This window comes from Armigeres subalbatus, chromosome 3 (genome assembly GCF_024139115.2).
Source record: "Armigeres subalbatus isolate Guangzhou_Male chromosome 3, GZ_Asu_2, whole genome shotgun sequence".
NCBI lineage: Eukaryota > Metazoa > Arthropoda > Insecta > Diptera > Culicidae > Armigeres > Armigeres subalbatus.
The window spans coordinates 327323590-327346455 of record NC_085141.1 but is presented as its reverse complement, the minus strand read 5'-3'; the positions used below and the strand labels follow the sequence as shown (position 1 = coordinate 327346455).

Genomic DNA, 22866 nt, shown 5'->3' with positions numbered 1-22866 from the left:
TCTTCATTCAATATTTTGCCACCGCGTGACTGGATCAAGTATTGGACTGTTTGGTTCTGCACCTTAAGTCTGCTTTGCTGGACGGAAGTTCCGTGATCACAAGATCGGTACAGAGGTGTTATTGATGAGGTGGGGAATTGGGTTTGTTTCGCAAAGAAAAAATGATAGGGTTTTATATATTTAACATAAAGAGCATGCTTTCCTGATTCCAACATATTTTATTTGTTTGTATGAACCTTTTATTTATCTTTTTATCAGCAAAAACAATAAGACTTTTATATCGATAGAATTACACTAAATTCAGAACTGGAATGACATGATTTGGCCCATGCAACATAAGAACAAATTTTAGTCCCATATAAATTTAAATGCAAATAAAAAAGTTCAGTCTCAAAAATTCTGAAAAATTGGGATTAGATCCGCGTTTTATCCAGATTCAAATATGTAAAAACTATACCTCAAACAACCTAATTTGGGATAATTTGAGAGACATCCGATTTAGGTCGGATTGTCTATAGAAATTGCAGGGCGGGGGTTACGTGGAATAGAGCGGATTGGCATGAATGATGAGTCGATTCTTTCAAGTGTCTTGTTGGTGTACCAGACTACGCTTTTGCAGCCTTAAAACAGCGCGAATCAACTAGCAATGGGAACGCCCGCAGGCATTCCTCTCCAGGGACCACAGGAACGTCACCATCGTTGCTATTTTTCTATGTGTGACGACCTGCGAGATAGCACAGAATAAAAGGTACCACATGATCCCTCGATGTGCCAAACGTGTTCACACTAATCCCCTCTGGTGAAGAGTTGAGTGTGCGCAGGACTGCAGCACATTTGCTGCTGAAAAACTGCCCGCCAGCGCATCTGGTTGAGAGTGTAGTGATCATCAGCCAATCGAGACGTTGGGTAAGGGTACTCGAGAATCTTGACCTTCGTTGGCTGTTTGTAGCCACTGGGCTACAAATTTTCGTTACCTTCAGAAAGCAAACGTTCCACTACAACCGTCTTCCAAATTCAATTTGAAATGCGCGGCGCTTCCACAGCGACAATATTTCATTCATCGCTTATTTTGCCACGATGACTCACAACCAGCTTGATATCGTCGGCGTAGAGCACGAGTAGATTACGTCCCCCCACTTGCTCAGCCTACAGCAGGTGGATTGAAGATAGAGCAACGAACAGAGGCATGACAACGGGTGACCTTGCCGCACCGACCACATGTGATCTCAAACGATCGAAGGTAGCCCATGATGATAAGCCGATGCTTCTTGACGGCTATGTTCGGAAAGAGAGATGAGGTTCTCGGAACCTGAGAAACGACGCATGGTTTCGAAGAGCGAACGAGATTGCTACCGATCGAAGGAACGTTCTCCAGATCGAAGCGATGAGCTACCAACTGACGTTGTTAATGACGGAGACTGGCGATCTGATTCTTAAGAGTGAGAAGCTATTTACAAGTGGAAAATTCCATGTATCAAAACTTAGCAGTAGCCTGGAAAAATGATTCCATATACCACCATCTATGGCCAAGTTCTAAACTAACCAGCGCATAAACCTTTAACACATTGGTTCTTTTCAGATATAAGTGGAAATAAGCATATGCTTTTGTAAATCCTAATTTACCAAAACCCCCTCAGGAGTTCCTACCTTTCAGTCATCTTAGGTAACGTCCTGAAGATGAGATTCATTATCTTTCAAAACTGCTAAAAAAATCCGAAAATTCAAACAATAAAAAGTTTATCGATTTCTAATTTGGGTCCTTACCCAGAGCACAGACAACATGATATAAGTCTCTGGTGGACAAAAAGTACACTCAGCATATAAGTTCAAGATTTTCCAAATTTGCAAATCTAGGTTTGGCAGCTTTCCACCACTACAAAATTAGATCGGTTGAAAACCAAAAATGCGAGCTTTTCAAAGTGGCCATATATTACCAGAGCCTCGACAAAAGGATAATACATATATGGCATATTTCGCACTTTCCCTTATTAGAGATTCCCTCTTTCACGTCCTGAACGTGTGGTAACGTTCCACATATGTATTCAGCGATGGAAACCCCGGAAAGCCGAACGAGCAGGAGCTTGAGGAAGTGACGATCAGACCATCACATCGAGGTTGCTGCTTTGACTTACGGCTTCGAGTGTGTGCGCCGCAAACGACTTCCGGCGCCAGATGACCTTCGAGGACGAGGACGAACTGAGACAGTTTGGATCCAGCAGACCTTCGCAGAACAGGCGCGAAACGACAGGTGGAATTTGGGAAGCGCTGAGCAGCGGCCCAGCTCACCCCCAGCTTTGAGGACGAACAACCGCTAAGATGTCTTGACTGGGACCGGTGGGTTTAGTACCCAGAGTTTCGTATATTCGGTCTGATGTCTGTCTTTTCTCAATCGCACTCCACAATCCTATACCTGCCGATTTAATGGTTTCTTCAACGTATTACAGGCTACTGAATTGGTTTACGTTTTTGTATTCACTCTCTTTACATGTTATCTCGGTGATGCCTCCTGTCCCCTAAATTCCACGTGGTTCTGTGGTTTGCACTAACTGATGCTTGTGTTTTGTTTTTCCTCGCTCACTAACTCCGACTCATCCCGGTTCTTTCGTGCCTCTTCGTAATGCGTAAACTTTTTAGGTGGCAGGTCAAAAAAAAGCAAATGTCATAAGAGATTCCTACTTGACACTCATCGACGTTGATTAGCAAGCACCATTCTCGGAACTCAGCTCGCTAAGAGTCTCACCAAAGAAGCTGCTTTAGCAAAAGCTAATTCTGATTTTCTTTTATTCAGATTATGTGTTACTTTTCCATGCACCCTATTTAGTATTAAAAAAAAATATACATTGTAATGCGAATCTTTAATGGTACGTTTTTATACAGTAGTCTATGCTTAGTTTTGTATTGAATAATATGCTTTCCAATTATGCTTTTGTTTATTTAAAATCATGAACCATGCCAATTTTGCATTTTTAATGTTTCTGAGTGAATTTTATTGCACTCCTTAGTATTACAATATCGAATTGATTGTCTTACTTGATATGAGTTCTTATATGAAACTAAACTATTTTACCTTTTGATTACAGTAATGACTGACCGTTCATGAAAGTGGAGGCTAATTAGAATCAAGGTACGATTAAAAAAAACTCCACTGCTAATTATTGGCTATCTATATATTATGCCCCTGCCAGTGTTCAACAACGGTTTATTCTATAGTACTTAGACAAAGAACTGACAAGTATCTTCCATCAAAATCAATAAGAATTTTTACTAGCATTGTTATGAAATACTGATATGTTTCACATGGATGGATTGGGATTAGGATTGATGCATCTCTTTGTTGCGCTTCCGTTTTCAAAATGTATCCCTATGGTCAATCATCGTGAGAAAGGCATTGTAAAGCGATTAGTCTTTTTGATTATATTTTGATGATGGGTCTATTAGACTCGAATGAGAAGTAAAGATAAGCAAGGGGAGTGCAAGTAAGGAAAAGTGAACGAAAGAAAAAAGAAGGAATAAGGAAGAAAGGAACGAGAATAAAAAAGAAAGAAAGCAGAAAGAAGAAGAGGAAGAAAGGTAAAATTAGAAGAAGGTAAAAGCGAAAAAGAAAGAAAGGAAGAACTAAAGACGAAAAAGGAAGAAGAAATAGAAGGAAGAGAAAAGGCTGAATGAAGAAAGAAGCAAAGGGAGAAAGAAGAAAAAAGACGAAAGGAGGCAGAAGTATGAGAATAAGAAGAAAGAGAGAAGGAACAAGGGAGAAGAAAGAGAAGAGGAAGAGAGCAGAAAGGAGAAGGTAAAGGAAGGAAGTATACAGTAGAAAGAAAAAAAAAGCGAGAGAAGGAAAAACGAAGAAGGTAAAGGTAGAAGGAAGAAGATGAGAGAGAGGAAAGAAGAAGAAGAAATGAAAAGTAAGAAGAAACAATAATGGAGAAAGAAAAAGAAGAAAAAGAATGAAAAAGGAAGGAGAAAGAAAGAAGAGGAAGAAAGATGAAAGAAGAAAAAAAGAATGAAGGAATGCAGAGAGCTGAAAGAATAAAGAAGGAAGAAGGGAGAAAGAGAAAAGAAGCGAAGATAAAAGAAGAAAGAAAAAAGAGGTGAGAAACAGGAAGGGGAGAAGGAAAAAAGGAATAAGGTGTAGTGGAAGAAGCTTTTCATTTATCTGTATCACTATGATCATTCGTCTAAGGGTCCAACTAAGGTGGCCGGCAGCTCCATGGCTCGACAACCCTATTTTTCAATTGGGAATCTAGAAATCAGTAAAAGGAGGAGCTTTATGAAACCTAACAGGCAAACCTTTATCAAGCAAAAAATAGGTTTGACTTGCTCATGTAACCAACATTGATTCTAGCTCAAAAAACGCTAGCGTTGATGTTTTAATGGCTTCGGTTGTTCAAGAATAACCGTTTGCTGGCTTTTGGTAGGAAAATCAAATTAAATCTAAGTTGAGCTGGGAGGGCGAGGTCTCAATGATCAATCGCCTTGTGATGAGTGACCTGATTTCCATACAGTTTTGGTGGTTGAAGTTATTATGGTATATTTAACATGTCTACAGGGCGTATTTAGTCAAGCAATTGAAAGCGTACTTTTTGAAAGTTTGACCAACCGATTAGGTCAATAAGAGGTAAAAATAAGTTTGACGTTTATTCTTATCGTTATGTTATGACGATTTGAGTAATTCAATAATAGTCGACTGATGATTCCAAATACAGGAACACGAAGGATACATTTCTTCAAAACATTTCCACAACTGTCATGAAACCCCCTTCCATCTATTAATAGAAACGGTCCTAATTATCAGCTAGCATATAAATAGAGAACTGCATGTCTATTTATAGAAATAGCTTTTATTGATTCCACCATATAAACTTCCCACCGAATTGCTACCTCACCATTTACCCACTACACCATCTTGCCTAGGGAGGGGACGCACTGATTTTTCGCTGTTACCCTCCACTCCCATTCCGTCTAGAGAAAACAAATCGCTTATGTGTATGTGAATCCAACAGAGCTTTGCAAAGAATCACTGGATCTCAGGGTTTCAAAGCGGTAGGGCTGTAACAACGTCCTCTCAGAAGTACCTAGCAGTCGGTAGAGAACCAGGATCCTGAGTGGCTAATGTGTAACACCACCAACGACGACGCAGCAGGATCGAACTCGACAACTCGACTATTTGGATCCCCAATCTGGAGCTCACCGCTCAGAAGGGAGGAGACGTACTGAAGAGGAACGCAAACCGAAGAAGAGATGCCTGCACGAGATTGCTAGTTGGAGCTTTTAGGATAAATCAGGGACTCAGCGTCCATAGAGTGACCTCTGAAGAGGACATGTGTTCTCGTAATAGAGTATGTTTTTTCGCTGACGATATTTGATTTACGGTGAGATTTTTTCCACATAAGAACGACATTCCAAAATTAGATTAAGGTTACGGACTATGAGACGACGATGTTCCAAAACTCTGACAGCGCTCCACGAGTATGACGTATATTCGAATGTGAGCAAATTAGCTGGGTACTAACAAGAAATAAAAAGGAGGAAATGATCGTATCTTAGTATTTATTATCACAGCCATTTTTCGAACGTGGTACAAAAGTGAAAAGAAAGAAAGAGCAGTAATGTTAAAGCCTATGGCCGTCACTGATGAAGCTTAATACAAGCAGAGAAAGATAACTGACAAGCTATTGATTGTACGTATTATGCATACGTTGTACTAAAGACACCCTTGTAGTAAGATAACGTTTTCTCAGCTTTATATTATTTATTTTATATCCAACGCTTTTGTTCCATTAATGGGAAATTATTTAAGACAGCAGAACAAGATAGCTTTGGAAGATTTTTGCTATCATCTCTGAAAAGGATATGAACAGCTTTGTTTTCGAAATTTATAGTATATTTATTGATGTGTATTCGTATTATATGAAGCTATCGAAATTTTAACGAAATATATACTGTTTATTTGTATTTCTATCAAAAATAAGTTGAATAATATGATTTTGCTTCGAAACCAGTTTTGAAAGATTTACTACATTTAATTGATACTACAACGCCACCAAGCTAATTTTCTACATTTTACTACTTCAAGGGGAAAGTGGGTAAGGGTATATGAAGGGCAGACACCAAACGTTAATTATACCTTAAATTGAACATTATATTCACATTATTATTAGAGGGATGGTATCAATGAATGTAAAAGGGCTATCCGCATTCAGACCTAATTCGCGCATCGCTCAATACTCGTGGTTTTCATAAAAAATCACTAAGGGTTGTGTGACAAGACACGACCGCACTGACGTAAACCACGTAAACCGTTTGGTGAAGGCGAAGAACTAGTTCAAAGACCATAATTCATGAATATTACAAATTCTTCTTTTGATTACTTTTTGAGAAGACACTGTGTATTGTTGAGCAATATTAAACATAAAATTTGTTGGATAGCGACAATTAAAATTTACATTTTGAAGTGCTGATATATTATGTCAATTAAGTCAAAAATTTAATATTTCGAAGTTTTTATATATGAGTAGGGTTTTGTTTGTTTAATTTATTAGGGGTTTCACTTAGAAAAATCCATTTCATTGTTGTTTTTTCTTATTGCAAAAATATTCTGAATGAGCTTAATTTAATTTGGGTATTTCTATTCCGCAAATAATAATTTGCACTTTGAATAAAATTAGTTTCGAGTTAATGTTCTTTAGGAAAAATTTTGGTCTAAAAGAACGATTAACCTCGATAATACAATTTCTGAATCCCTAACAGCAAAAAGAGAAATTTGTGTCAAGCTCACCTTGATATATCCTTGCATTTAAATTTCTAACAACTTAGAAGTTCTGACGTAACCAACTGATCCAATGTCGCAATTGAGTCAATTTTATTTGATTATTTTCTCAATGGTACGCATTGAAATCACTGGACAGCACATAACCAAATTAGAATCTTGCTAGGAAGATTTACTGAACGCCAAGGTGTGCTGGTCATGAGTTGTTGCACTTGAAATCTCTCACTTACTACCATTTTTTCAACGAGTAATGATGGTAGTCAAAAGAATTGATTTCATTCTAAATGACTCCATTCACTCATCAGCAATTACCCAAGCTCCATCCGGTGACGACGCGTAATAACGTCAACGCGGCAGCCGTTGTCCTTGACCAAGCGGGCAAAATTTTCACTCCAGTGGGCTGCCAGTTCCGACCGTCGCCCAACCCATCGTTGACTACGCCTATGCGCGTGAGATGCTTTGATCTTCCACTAAGCTCGCCTCAATGCTGCTCAAGGCTACAAATGAGTATCGTGTCCGCCTCTGAGGAAGTACTCGACAAAATATGTGCGCAAGTATGAACGAGTCTTTTATGCATAGAAAAATGGAGCAGGGCGAAAAGGACCGTAATTACTGTAGCAACCCTCATGTCCAAGTAGTTGTTGATGATGATTGGTCTGAATTTCTTCTGTTTGAATGAATTAGAAATGCCTTAGTTTAACATTGATAATCAAAAATTTCAATAACATTTACAAATGGTGGAGAGTTTCGGTCATATATTAAATCAAATCATCAAAAAGATAAGATTGACTCTTAAAATTACATGATACGCAGTGAGCGGCCCAGTTTTAGAAATTCATCTATATTTGCTATCAGAGTCTCCTGTGAGTTCACGTCGAAATGCGATCCACACATTACCAATTTGCTCATCTGAGTATGAATATATTTACCAACAACTCCCCGACGCACGCCATGTGATTCACTTCCGACATTTCACTTGGCTGGCGCACTGGATGCTATTCTTTGAATTCATTTATAGTAGAAATCTCCAGGCGCACGCGTATCTCTGCTACGGATTCAGCAACATTATGAGCGTCTGGGCTAATTTATCTTTGAATAATATTCGCCTCCCTCTTCTTTGAGAATGGTGTGCCTGAGAAGAACCGATTAATTCTTCCGCAACCGCCGATGCTGGACGGCCTCTCCACAAATTTTTAATGAAATGCCTCGCGCGGAGAGCCGTTTCTTGCAATCAATAAAGATGAAACATAGCTGGGCTCGCCTTTTGTTGTCCGGGTAGAAATTGCAAATTCGTGTGCAACCGTCAGATACCACCAAAGGGCGTGGCTATGGTTCAACTTTATTGATTACAAGACGTGCTCCGCTGCCTTGTATTCTTTGAGATGTCGCGAAGAGCAGACCGTGGTACCACCTTTGCATCGGCCGGAGCACCACTCGAAGTTTTATTCCTGGCAGATGAATGGTGGGGGTCGCGGGTCGTCGCCTTAACTTAGTCACCTGGACTTAAATTTCGTTGTATGAAGGTAGGAGGTGCGACGGCTTTGGCAGGTTTTGGTTCTATTGTCAGGGAAGCTTTTTGCCAAATTTTATAGAGTTGCTACAATATTTTGACATGCAAAGGGTTTTGGCATGGAATTTGAGGCATAATTGTTACAGAAGTTCTGAATAATGAAGTCTCGCAAGACCGTGAAATATTCTGACAACGATTAGCTACATCAATGAAAGTAGCTTTATAATCACAACCTGAGGCCGAGATGAATTTGATCAAAGTAAAACTTAATATTTCAGGGATGCCAGTTGTTTCTCGTCGGTAGTAAAATCCACGGAGATCACAGTTGAAAGACTTATGCAAGTAGTCATCCATGCGGAAACATGTTTTGAGTTCTCCAGTTTGACGCGCGCTCGTGATTCTACATACAGTAGTAGTCCACACATTCAGCAAAACATATGATGACATCTCAACTCATCCATGAGTTTTTAGGGCAAGAAATCACACGCCGCGCGGAGAATAGCGATTTTATAATCAATAAAGATGGGCACTGTAAACCCTATTTCTGTTGTCCACAGTATCGCTGCAAATTATTGTAACGTCCCACTCAAGGGTGCGGCTACAGGTTCAACTAGTGATTACAAGAAAACCGCCCTTCCATGCTGCGTTCAACCTTTCGTTCGAGGATGTCGTCGGAGAAGCAGACCGTGCAGTGTACCACTACTTAGTGGTTCAGGCATCGCGGGCTCCTACCGGAAATTTTGTTTCCGGCGATGGTGTGGGTCGCGCGGTCGTCGTCATCAACATGTCAGCAGCGCTAGGTTAATGTTCTTGTACTGAAAGAGATGACGGCTTTGGCAGGTTTTGTCTATTATTGTCAGGTTTTCTGTTGACCAATTTTGAGGAATTTTACATATATTTTGATATGCTATGATGAGATGGATATCTGATATGAAGTACCTAACGATCGAGCTACCATCAATGAAAGTGGTTTTGGGAGCGTTCACAAATTACTACCTTAAGAGGGGTTGGGCATGCGACGACTCCATACATAATTTTATGAATGCTTCATACAAAGTGATGATATAGGGGGGGGGCGGTTTGAAATGCCCCAATTTTGTTGCTGCTAATTAAAGGATCTTCCTTAAAGGTGACTCAGAGTATTCACACACTGTATTAGTTCCATCTTTGTCTCTTTCTAACATTGTCACCCTGTAATTTTGGAAGGCGTAGTTTCGGTTTCAGTTGTTTGTGTAATGTAAATGTATCAACATATAGATTGTGGTAAGCACGTGGATTGATAATTTTCAAAACTACTATTTACATTGGAAAAAATTAAGCATAATGATAATCAATAGTTTTCATAGAATTGTAAATGTCTGAAGAATTCTAGATCGATTGATAGCAAATGATCGGAAATCATCGAAAGTTATTAGACATTATTAGCGTTTGAAATCTAATTTGTGACAGTCTCGAATTTGAAATTTCATTTAAACCCTTGTCTGAGTCTTCCTCAGAATGAAGTTTACGGAAAAAATCGATGCAAACATTTCGCATACAACCATACAATTTTCTTCAGTCAAAATGCGAATCAATTATTGTAGCATGGTCTCTTTCCGACACTTTCTTGGGATTCAATCATCACCGACGTTAGAGGTTTGCGCTTTTGAATAAAGTTCATCTCAAACGATTTCTTTTCAAATCATCAACAGAAAAATACAAAATTAAAGTCTCGCAAGAATTTCCGTATTGTGCCGACAACACCAAATTGCCGTAAACGCCACATTGTGAATAAATTTGCCTAGCAATCTTCCATTGACAGCCTGAACTCGGATGCACTAATGCTATAGATTTCAATGATGCAAACAATTATGCTTGTTCTAATGAAAGTTCGTCTACATCATCACGCTTCTCAATCACTAACAATCATATAACTGCCAGATTACGCATAGAAAATTTCACCGAAGAGATTTTCCAGTTCCTAACGCTGATTTACTAGGAAAATTATTTCAACTAACCTCTCCCAAATATAACGATGGTCCTGAAAAGAACCGATTAATTCCACTTCATGTACCTTACGCAACATACACGGCGCGACGCGCCATCCGATAATTCGGCCTCAACGCAACGCCGTCGATTGACAGATCCCCGCCGAAGATGGGACACGGATGAAAATGTGCTGCTGCTTCCGAAACGACCACCACCACGACCGGAAAAGCCCATTTCATCCGCACCACACACCGCTGTAGACAGCCATTGTCACTTGGACCGCTGATCTGACGTCCTGGTCCGACTCAAAGCTGACATCCAGAATGAAAATGACGCGCACACCGAAACAGGCTTTATTATACACATGGAAACGAAGCAGGATCCAAAGGCACGCACTTACTGCAACGTACAGTGTCCGGTGTTGATTTATGAACGGAATTGGAATTTTCACCGTTTGTGAAAGAAACAACATTTCAATAGTTTAAGTTGATAATCAATAGTATCAATAAATTGGCCAAATGCTGGAGAGTTTTGAATCGATTGATAAGCAAATGTCGAAAATCCATCGAAGATAAAACGCTATTAGCGTTTGTAAATCTATCCTAATTTCGTGACGGTCTCGAATTTGGAAATTTTGGCTCTGCACTCTGTATCTGAGTCTTCCTCTTAGACGTGATTGGTCAACAATCACCTATATCATGGATCATCCATTATTATGAGTGTGTTCAAACAGTATATGCTTTAATATTTCTACAAATACATGATTCCATGATACTTTTCTGATTTTGATGAAACTTTCACCGGTATTAGCGATGCAATGGAATTAGAGGCGGTCATGCAGTACAAACTGAAAATGCACTTTGCAACCTCTACTCTGTTCTTGTGGTAATATTACTCTTGAAAATGGATTTTAGATTGAGGAAATTCAATTTTCTTATAATTTTCTATTTGTATAATTAACAATTGAAGCCTAAATTCACTCATTTTCAGGACAAATTGAATGTTACTAAGCTAGAATGACACCAATGACATCGCCTGATCATTTGTCCATCTTTAGCACTGGGTAACCTTTCATATGGGACAACATATCGAGTTCACGGCAGTTTTATATACTAATAATAATTTGAGGAGATTCACAGTACCAGGTCTGATGATATAAATTTTGGATACATATCAGTCCCTGGGGCGGTATTGTCAACTCATCACATCAACGGTACTATATTGCCAATAAGGTCATTCCAGGATTGCCAGGTCGCTAACCTTAAATGCATTTTAAAAATGATCTCTGGTGAATCAAGATGATTCATTACAAGGATATGGTTTAACAGGTAAAATTAGCTCTGAGCCAAAATTTGACTATTGTTTAGTCTGAGTGTCGAAAGGAAATCAACGTATGAAATACGACACTTTTAAACGAAGCATCATTTGAATTACCAATCCATAGAGTTGAAGAAATGTGTCCCCTCATTCTAAATAAAGTTACTTACTTTTGATTAGTGTTTTGTCCTTATTCGTCTTGCCCTGAGGGTATATTGCACCCATATGGTAAATATAGGCATCATAAAAACACCTTTTTTAAAAACCAGTTTATAAGATACTGAAACGTTATTAATAAGTGTTTATTGATACTTCCTTTATCATCAAAGACAGGTCATCATAAAGGTGTTTCTAAACAAATCAGCAGAATTTTAAAGGCAACTATTTTCTACAAAGGGTTACCCATTAGGGATGGACCATCTTCTTCCCTCATACTACTGAATCCTCTCCACGTTTAAAAAGCAGCTGAAATGTTTCAGAATCTAATCAAAGAGATCAAGGCGGTAATGTTTTTGGCCAGATACAAGGTGTGACTCAAGTCACGAGTCGATGGTGACACATGACCCTAGAAATTGCAATGCAAGCAGATTACTGGTGCTAAATACCTTCGATCGTTAGAAAGAAGCGATTAGATCCCTGAGGACTTAATGAACTAAGGTTAAACATTAGTCTGATGATTCTCTTCTAATTCGAGAAAAAAATCTTGCCAGCCAATTACCATACAGCGTGCTAGACCATTAAAGTGTGCGGAGTGTGGAACAAATATCCAATACAATACGTGCTTTTTATATTCTTCTTGGTACATGTTAATGCAGTAGGAAACCAGTTTCCACGGATACTAATCATCCATCTATTCAAAAATATTCATGTTTATTCACAAACTGGAGGTATGGGTTTAAATGAAATATAAGGACAAATATGAGGTATCACCATTTTTCATTATTTTCATCATCCCTTCAGTCTTCCCAACCAACATTTATGTCAACGAAATGTTATTTCAACTCGTCTTATGCAATGCTTCAAACTGAAATAAGTGTAAGCATATGCATGATCAAGAACTTTCTATTCAATGCTTTTACTAAAGCAAATCTGAAGGAATCTTATTCAGCTGTTTTGACGTGTCTACAACTACTTTAGGCAGCATGTTACACAATTTTTCTCAAACTTTACAACCATTTACCTCCTAACTCGATATAGTAGCAATTCCGATATTTTTCTTAACTGATGAAATTCAAAGTCCCTTGAATCTAGCATTTGCGTCTCTCCGTAACTCATATCTCCTTCCTCAATATTCTGTCGCTAGTCAAGTAATTTTCTAAAGCTTTTACCTTCCTTAACTCGATGTTGATAGAAGCGTACATGCACGACATAGTTAGTAGATTTAGAACTTAGAAGTGAAAAATGATGAGAAGTAAAGGAAATGAGATATGAGAAATGTAAGAAGTTAGAAGTGAAGAGAATGAGAAGTGAGATGAAGGATGAGATATGAGGAAGGAGAGAGGAAAGTTAGAAATGAGAAATTAAAGGGAGATGGAAAGTAGAGGAAGATGAAATAAGAAGAGAAGTTTGAAGTAAGGAAGTGAGAAATAAGTAGGGAAGGAAATACAGGTAAGTGAGAGAATTTGAGGCGAAAGAGTAAGGAGAAGTAGAAAAGTAGAGGAGAAGGATAGTGGAAGTTGAAGTTAGAATTAAATATGAAGATGAAATGAGAACTCAGAAATGAGATATAAGAAGTTATATGTGAGAAGTTACAAATGTGAAAAAGGGAAAGATGATGTAATTGCAGGGGAATCAGAGTGAGATATGGAAGTGAGAAGTAAGGATGGCAAGTAGGGAAGTGAGAAGATAGAAGTAGAAGTGAGACAAGTACGAGAAATGAGAAGTAGAAGTGAGAGGTAGGTAGTGAGAGTGGTAGAAATGAGAGGGTGAGAAGGAGTGGGAAGTTTGAAGGTACGAAGATCAAGTAGAGATAGTGAGGAAGTGAAAAGTTTAAGTGAAAATGATGGAGTAAGAAATGAGAAGTCAGAGTGAGATATAAGAAGTTATAAATGAAGTAAGAAGTGAAAATAAGAGCTTGAGAAATAGATGATGCGAAGCTGTAGTTAGATGTAGTGGGAGAATGAGAAATGAGATGGCTGAGATGAAGTTAATGGCAATAGCAAATTAAGTTAAAAAGTAAGAAGGAGAACGTTAAGAAACGCAAAGCGAGCGAGGAGAGGGGAAGGGGGATGAAAAGAAGGAGGGAAGTGAGAAGTTTAGAGTACTTGAAGATCGCAAGAAATGGAAGTGAGAGAAATGAAAGAGAAGAGTGATGAGTGAGTAGAAATGAGAAGTCAAAGTGAAATATAAAAAGTTATAATGGGAAGTGTAAGAAGTGAAAATGAGGATGTATGAGAAATGAAATGTGACAAGGCGACAGGTCAGAAGATTCAGTAGAGGGAGTGTAAAGTGAAAGTAGTAGTGGGAAAGGGCAGATGCGGGAATGTGAAATGTGAAGAGAGAAGAAGCTAAGTAGTAGAAGTGAAGATGAAACAAGCATGAGAAGCGTAAGTTATGAGGAAGGGAGAATGAAGTAGAAACAAGAAGTGAGAAACGCTATTTTCTTTTTCCTCCTTTCTTTTTTTTCTTCCTTTTTACTCTCCTTCTCTAGTTCTATATCTCCACTCACTTCCACTACAACATCTCGCTTCTCAACTTCACATACATCCTCTCCTTCAATAGCTCCTTGCTTCCACTTTTCACACTCATCCTTTTCTTACTCAATACATCATGCAACTCACCTCACCCACTCTTCTTCCTCTCATTCTCACTCCACTACTACATCCATGAATTATGATCCACTACTCAATACTCACTTCCGTTTCCTAGTACTCACTTCTCACTACTCTGCTTCCATTTAAAAAAATCTCTATTTCTCACTTCTCAGTTCTGACTATCTTCATTCCTTCGAATCTCTCCTTCAATCCATTCTTAATAAAACCAATTTAACTTTCTGTTCGGTTTAATCGGCATTCGGCCAAACTATAATGTGTTCCCTATCTCGATAATCCTCACTCATGTGTCCCTCAATATCGAGCAAGAGAGGATTCACTAATATCTACAAGTAGTCAGTTTGGCTGAATCATATTCATCTTTTATCCAATATGCATGCTCATATAGCATAAAACAGTCTCTCTTAATAATTAGCAAATCAAAGTCTATCATGTTTAGACTATGTATGTATTGACGTTTATTGTAGCAACTTCCCAAAATCTACAAGTGAGTAGCATTCCATGGTAAAATTTTGCTGTTGATTGTGAAGACTATCAAAGTAATGGCGCTATAAACATAAGATGACTAAACATGAACCTTTTCCAGCGGAATGCTTACTGTTATCACTCAACAAAGACAGCAGCTGCCTGCTTTTCAGCATTTAGGCCTATCGTCAAACACTACATAAGTGTTTGGTGGTTTTCAGACTAAACTGCAGGAAATACTTTCTTAGCGGGGTGCTTATTTTTCTTAATAGCGGTGCAGTTGAACCAGGCAGGAAATTCCTAACAAATCCTGCTGGAAAGAGAAAGATGATTAGCCGTTAGCAAGTTCTCATGATCCTCGCGCTGTCGAAACAAATTAAACCTAAACACACGCAAACACTTCATCATGCGTTCCGTGACCCGATGAGGGCGCTTCGAAAGTGCTAGACTCGAAAGAGGGAGCTAGGTGTTTAGCCGTGCAATCTTCAGCCTTTCAGCGCATAACTCTGTATCTTTAGAAGATTACATACGCATTTAATGCAAACTTATATGCAGTTTCTTTAATAGCTTATCATATGAAGTCAGTGACTCACGTGTTTACATTTGACTTTTTGTTGCCGGAGCCTGTAGAGAACTATTGAAGTTTCTGATGACACAGCTAAAGGCATCCACTTGCTCTATAGTCCTACAAGCGCTGTGTAATGCTGGAATGGCGTAAGAAACAAGCCATGGAAGCGATATACCTGTTGCGAGCTACTGTTAAACGATTGTAGCAGAGTAGCATCTATAGAGTAGAGGAAGTGACTGGGAGGTACGCACTTAGTTAAAAATCGATCATGTATGGCCCTATGAAAGGCTTTTGCATAACAAATCAATGTCGATGATTCTACCTACCTTTCATATATGTTACTCAGACGGAAAAATAAAATAAAATTATGAGATTAGTTTTAATTTGGAACTTTTTGCAAGTAGGAATGCACCTTACCCCACTGGTGGGTGGGAGGCATCGGTGTAATTTCAGTTTAATTCTCCAAATGAGACAGACCCCAACGATGGTGTAAAAACAATTAGGAGATCTTAAAACAAAACCAATGAAAGTACCGTCAACAGCTAGATAGGTGGATTATTCCAAACTTTTTGGCTATTTCGATTGCTTTGATGGGTGGAGATAAACCTGTACTACGTTATTTTATGCCGGTATCAATCGGTTGGATGCGGGATGACGAAAAGAACGATTGAAGAGAAAACTGTTTAATATTTATACAATAAACTTATCGTTCGTCGTTTGAGCAAATGTTGCTTAACGGCCCGTCAGCGGTGCTAAATACGAAGTGTGTGAAGTACGGAAGAGCATTTATATATTTTAGCATATGTATGTCGAAGTTGAGATGTTTTAATTGCTGCGCTGAAATGATGACGCTCTAACGAGGCGCGAAATGTTGTGATAATGAGGGCTCACGTTGAATGGGCAATGGTGATTTCGCCAATATATGCGGGCTTATTTTGCATGATTGTACTGCATCTTAATCGGCTATAAGCGCTCGAAAATAATCGGATGTCACTCAATGATCTACATACAATGCGGCAAACATTTGTGTATATATTTATATATATGATTCCTTAATTCCTGGGTTCCTTAATTTGATATTTTCGTGAGGGCATAGATATAAAAATTTGACAAATGTGTTGCTTTTAAGAGTTATAATAGTATTCAATTCCAACAGCGACCCATATATAGCTGTTTCTGAACTTTGAAGATTTTTTTTTCGAGCTTTTTTTAAATCTATTTGTACTGAACGTTTGCAACAGTTTTATGTAAATAATGAAAAATACTTTCTCCATGCATTTAAACTATTCTATCTTTTCCACAGTTGTCCAAGAAGCGGTCTGTTCCGGCGATGCCAATATCCTAACCGCTGTCCTGGAAGTGCGGGACCTCCAACGTCACACTGGGTGAGTTTCAGCGTTCCATACAGCTGCTACAACACCTCCAAGATACACCGGATTTCTACGTCGAAACGAAGTGGGAGTTTACCAGTTGGGTTCCGTTGATGTTCTGGCAATCTGTCCCAGTTGATACCTACAAAGTGTACAAACGGGGAAGTTCGAACGCAAGAACTGACACTACCCTTCTAGGATCTGATAATACTACCCGGCAGCGAGGCAACTGAAGCTACATCTTCAAGGGGCAGGCGGAGTCGGTCACCACGATCGAAATCGACCACGATATCGGAGAGGTATCGATCGAGCACATGCGAAACATCGAATCGGAAGACATTGATGGCATAACGCCTTCGAAAGATCTGGTAGCTTATCGCAGTAACGGAAATCATTTGCAAATCACATTTGATATGGACAAATTGTACTTCGAGCGGAATGTCACTGGGGATGGCGCAGCGAAAAAGACTGGTAAACATCAACGGCATGGAGTGCAAGGTGTACGGAGCGAGCAATGCAGGGAGTTCATTACGCGTACGAGAAATGAGCACCTGAGCGAGGAACAGGCCAGGATCAAAAGTTCGCAATTTCGTTGCAGCATCTTTTGCATGACCGGAAGAAGAGCCAGGACCACGCGGGAGCCAATGCCTCTGCGATTCTGCAGCATCCCCTTTACTGGGACAGGAAAACAATAGCAGCACCACTAACAGCCCTGTGGAATGAAGTGGCGGGTGCAGCATCGTCATCAAATCCAGCAATCGGATGGCGCGGCACCTAGCGTGGAAGAGTACTTCTCCGCGGAGGTAGATTTGCGTTGACGAGACGTGGGCAAACCGAAGAGAATTTCCGGCAAGGTGCAACGCTTTAAGGCGAACATGTGGCTGAGCGAACAATTTCCTATCAAGCTACAGCAGGAACAGGTGCTGCGCCTATATTAGGGCCTCATGCCGACGATGGCCAGTCCGCATGCGTCTGCTGAAAGATTTTGTGACGATGCAACTTCCTGCTGGCTTCCCCGTTAAAATCGGTGAGTATATTTTGCAACGATTTGTTCGACTTGTTCCATTAATGCAATTTGCCAGTATGATTGTTTACGAAAAATCGCGAAGCTTCTAGTATACATTTTTGAATAGGCGACTTTTACGGGCCTTCCTGAATTTCCCAGATGACCGTTGTCAAACATTTTAGGATGCTAACACAGGGCTGAATGATCCGGGGAGTGAGAAGTGAGTAGCAAGTAAATGAGGGAGGAAGTAAGAGAAGGAAGAAGACAGAAGGGAGACGGAAGAAAGGCACAAAAGGAACAAGCAAGAAGCAAGAAGGAAGAAGAACGAAAGGAAAAAAAAAAAGGAATACAGGAATAAAGAAGAAAGAAGAAGGAATTATGAAGGAGAAAGAAGGAAGCTAGCAGAAGGAAGATGAAAAACGGAAGAAGAACAAGAAAAAAAGGAAGAAGGAGATGGGAGAAGGAAGAAGTGAAGGATGAAGAAGGAAGAAGGAAGAAAGAAGAACGAAGAAGAAAAGAAGGAATAAGAAAGAAAGAAGAAATAAGAAGGATGAAAGAAGCAGGGAAAAGGAAATACAAGAAGGAAAAGGAAGAAGAAAGAAGGAAGGAAGAAGGAAAAGAAAAAAAGAAGGAAGGACGACGAAGAAGGAAGAAGGAAGGCGGAAGTAAAGAAGAAGATAGAAGGGAGACAGGAAGAAGGAAGAGGGAAGCAGGAAAGAACAAGAAAGAAGAAGGAAGAGAGAAGAAAGCAATAGTTGGAAGAAGGACAGGAAAAATGAGGCAAGAAGGAAGAAAGAAGAAGAAAGAAGAAAGAATGAAGAAGAAAGAAGGCAGAAAAAAGAAGGAAGAAGAAAGAATGCAGAAGGAAGAAACCGGAAGAAAGAAGGTAGAAGGAAGAGGGAAGAAGAAATAAGGATGAATGAAGAAGAAAGAAGGAAGAACAGCAAGGAAGAAAAAAGAAGGGTACAGGTAGAAGTACCATGAGTTATAAGGAAGAGCTGAAATACAAATATGCAAAGAAGAAAAGAAGGATAAGGCGAGAAGAAGGAAGAAGGTAGAAGGCCTTAACGGCTCTATCAGCCCAATATAGCCTGGCACCACTTTTGAAATAAGCCACTTTTACGGATGTTCCGGATCTCTCAGAGGCTTTCCGAAAATCAATTTGGCTCAATAGATTAAACCGCCCATGACATGACAGAGTGCAGAACTGGAATCATCAGAGTACACATTCATATGTAATTTTATGCTTTATAGAATCAAGTTTCACATTTAGAAGTTCAATTGATAAGCTTAAACAGTATTTCATTGGTTACAGAAGAAACCCTGGGGACCAGAAAATCAATTTGGACAAATTACCAATGGTCCTCATTCTAGGAAACTAATGCTTTCGTTTGTTGCCAAAAATCGAAATTCGGTTGTTGTCAAATTTCAGCATCATGAAATAGAACCCCCAGTGCACAATTTTTTTTTCCAATGCACTGAAAAATTCTGAAAATAACGGCGCCAAGCAAGTTCAAATTAATTTTATTTAAGGAGTGAGTAGGAATATGTTGACGTGATACTCGACACACTCCTTTTTACAAGGGAGAATGCATTTACATATCGACCCAGTTACTATCAAAAAAGCTTAGGGGCGGAAGTGCACTGGAGTAAGTTGGACTCCGAACAGTGAATCACATACCGACCAAACCCCTAGGAACTGCCTCCCAACATTACTTCGGAGGGATGGGCAGTATTTTACTGTACCTGCTCATTCACGCCGTCACGTGCAGACCGTATGAGGCTTACTTCAAGGATGTCTCACCGTTACACTTTCATTGACACAATTTGACACTCTCTGACGGCCTGGCGCATATGGGTTCTACTTGGATGCTCGCCCTCAAAACATGCCACCTGGATTTACGCCCTAGCACCACCAATTTGAGACTTATTTAGTAGCTCACTCCAGCAACATCCCGTCACTCCTTCTGGGACAGTCGCTCTAATACATTTGATTAGGGACTTACAGTGACCGCCATACCCAGAAAAGTCTAATTTAGTTAGTTTTTCATACAAAATTGTCAACTTTGGGGGTCGTTTAACTTGAGCTGTGAATTCAATTTTGTTGAAAATTTGACCAGAGCTCAGATAAAACTTGAATTTCACCACACCAAAATACATTGAGCCAGAAGTTTTCAGCGACATAATAAAATTAATTTTTGGGCCAAAAAAATTGCTTTAGTCATATCCGCGATAATTTTTTACCGTATGAACCAAATGGTCGATATTCAGGTGTGGCAAAATTCCAGTTTTATCTGGAGCTCATCAAAACTTTCAGCAAAACGGTTCTTATCGCAATCGAGATTTAGATCTTCCAAAGTTGACCATTTTGGTATGAAAACCGGCAAGGGCGGGCTTTTTATTATGCAGCATCATTGTAGAAAGTTCCTCACTTCTGGACATGTCATGCGAGGCTGACTTTGGTGCTTCCGTCTCTAACATGCCACGTGAGGCTAACTCTAGTTTAGTTCGCCCACTCTACCATGCCTCGAGGTAGCGCGATATGATTGGTGCACCTTCAGTCTCTACGCTAAGACCACACAATGTGCAGCCTTCATACTCACACTTGCGAGCTCACTTCTGCTGGCATGCCTCGAGGTGGCGATTGCGGTTGCCACCCGCTGCGCTGCGACACTCTTAGAGGAGGACGAGGCAAAGTCGTCACCCGAGGCAAAAGAGTGCTTTTATTTAGACAAGAGCACCCCTCAATTTTACTACTATTATGCTCTTTTTTCTCTAAGTAACCCCGCGCTATTAAACCATAGTCCAACAAATGTTTCAGGGTCTCTATGGACGTTTAGGTGTGGCTACTTGATACCGGAGTTATTCCGATTTTAAAATGGGTGTTAGCTTTTGGCCATATGCCAGAACGGTTACTTCGGAAATGTTTATGTTAGGGGATATTTTGAATAGAAACGGACATTAATCTTTGTTTCAAATTTGATCAGGAATTTGATCGGTCCGAAATATACCTGTATTCTGGAATCCGGACGTTCCGCCGGAACCTGTTACGGGTCACTTTATTAGGGCCAGGGCGAATACCATCACCCTTCATGATTTCAAAAGTTATGGCAGGCCTTGCAGAAGCCGGTACTTCCTGGACAGTATTTGAATCGATTGGAACCGGTAAACAGTTTTACCGATAAACCGATCTTACAAGGGTCCAATTTTGGGGAGTAAACAAACTCCATCATGCGGCATATCAAAGCTTCATGATTTCACAAGTTATGGCAAAAATCCGTAGATAACTGTGTAAAATTAGGGTTATCAGGAGTTTTAAGAAAGAACCCTGTACAAATATTCAAATTGAACAGGAAACAGGGTAGAAACAAACAATCAAGAGACATTGGTTTCAGAGAGTATACGGCCAAAATTAAGGTGTAGCCTGCCGGAAGCTCCAATCAAAATTACGTGACGAATAAAGGTGGAAAACTCCGATAAGGAATTCTATCTGTCCTTTTCTTAAATCAATCTTTGAATTTTTCAATGCTCATGTTAAATTCATTACAAAATCTCTTAAAATGGTAAGTGAAACAAACAAAAAAAAAGCCAACTTGGCTAAACTAAGGAAGTATCAAACAAATTTATTATTTTAAGTTTGACGAAAATAACATTTGGCTTTTTATTTGCAATAATAATGAATGGAAAGATGAATTTGTGAGAAAAATTATGTCTGGTATATTAAAATCTTTCAAGAAACTCAATTTTTACGGGTGATTGGACATTGGAACACGAATAGACAGAATGAGGAACATTGCCATTTCAGATGATTGGAATTAGCATGGTGACCAAAGCGAACCAGGAAAACCAGGAGAACTGGGAAAAACCGGGAATTGAAAATCACCAGGAAAGATGTATCCGGGAAATATGTGCAGGAAATTTAATAACCACTGGGAAAAATTTCAAATCTGCATTTGTCTCTTTGTAAAAATAGTGCAGTAATATCAAAACATGTCATGAGAGAACTCATTTGCTCATTCCAAATTCTATTTCCAGAGTTTACATATTTCTAAAGTAGGTCAAGTCCCTAAACACCCCATTCAATCAAGTTGACCAAAAGTTGAGTTTCAGACATAGTAATTACATCATACAACTCAGGGTTACTTATATGTACCTGGAACATGAGCAAATCAACTCGATTGGCACCGATTTTTTGTATTCAATCTGATTTGAACTTTCCTTGATTTTTAATTATTATCCTTCAATCGGGATTCCTTTTTAGGTTCTGTAATTTGTCCAAATAATTACATTTGGCATCCTCTCCTGTTTTATTTCAAATATTGAAACATTTCCAAAGCTGAAAAACACCTTCGTTTTCAACAAAAATCTTGTATTCAACAAAAATAAAATTACTCTCACGATCCTCATGATGCATCAAAAGAGTTGTGACGATGGAAATTTGATTCACAGTTACACATTATATTCAATTCGTGACATATGATGTTTAGGTTCGGTATTCCTGTTTAAGGCTGCCTTACACCTCGGGAAAAATTTTCGCTGAATTTTTGGTCCCAGGGGTTTTACATTTTTAAATGGGGTTGGGATTTTTTATATTCCAAAATGGTGCCCGTGCCCGAAAAACATCGCATATATGCGTAAAAATACATGGGGAAAAATCCATGGCCGGACCAAATTCCCTGAGGTGTGCGAGGCTACCTCTACGGACGAACTATACTTTCAAACGTTAACAAAAATATGGACTTTCGATGAATAGAACATTGTACATATGTCTGTATATGAAGTGTTTAAACATTTTATTTTTTTTTAATTTTTCGATATTTTTCTGCAGAATCGCAATGTATAAATAATTTGTCATGAGTTCATACTTACTGGAATAAAAAAAATCGAACTAATTAAGTAAAAAATAGTATTATTTAGCCAGCAAAAATCACTCTTCTACATTTAATTTTGCAGTTGCAGTATAATTGTTTGTATTGTATGTAATTCTTTTCTATTTTAATATTTATGAATTCGCGGATTTTTAATTTTTTCTAATACTCAAATATTTTTTTGTACCGGGAAATTTCCATAATACCGGAGAAAACCGGGAAATAACCGGGAATTTGAAATTTAAAATTCACTGGTC

General features: G+C 39.1%; 1 pseudogene; it reads left to right on the top strand.

Moving 5' to 3' along the window:
- LOC134222714 (ankyrin repeat domain-containing protein 13D-like) overlaps positions 1–22866 on the top strand; it is a 38337-nt pseudogene that overhangs the window by 1274 nt on the left and 14197 nt on the right.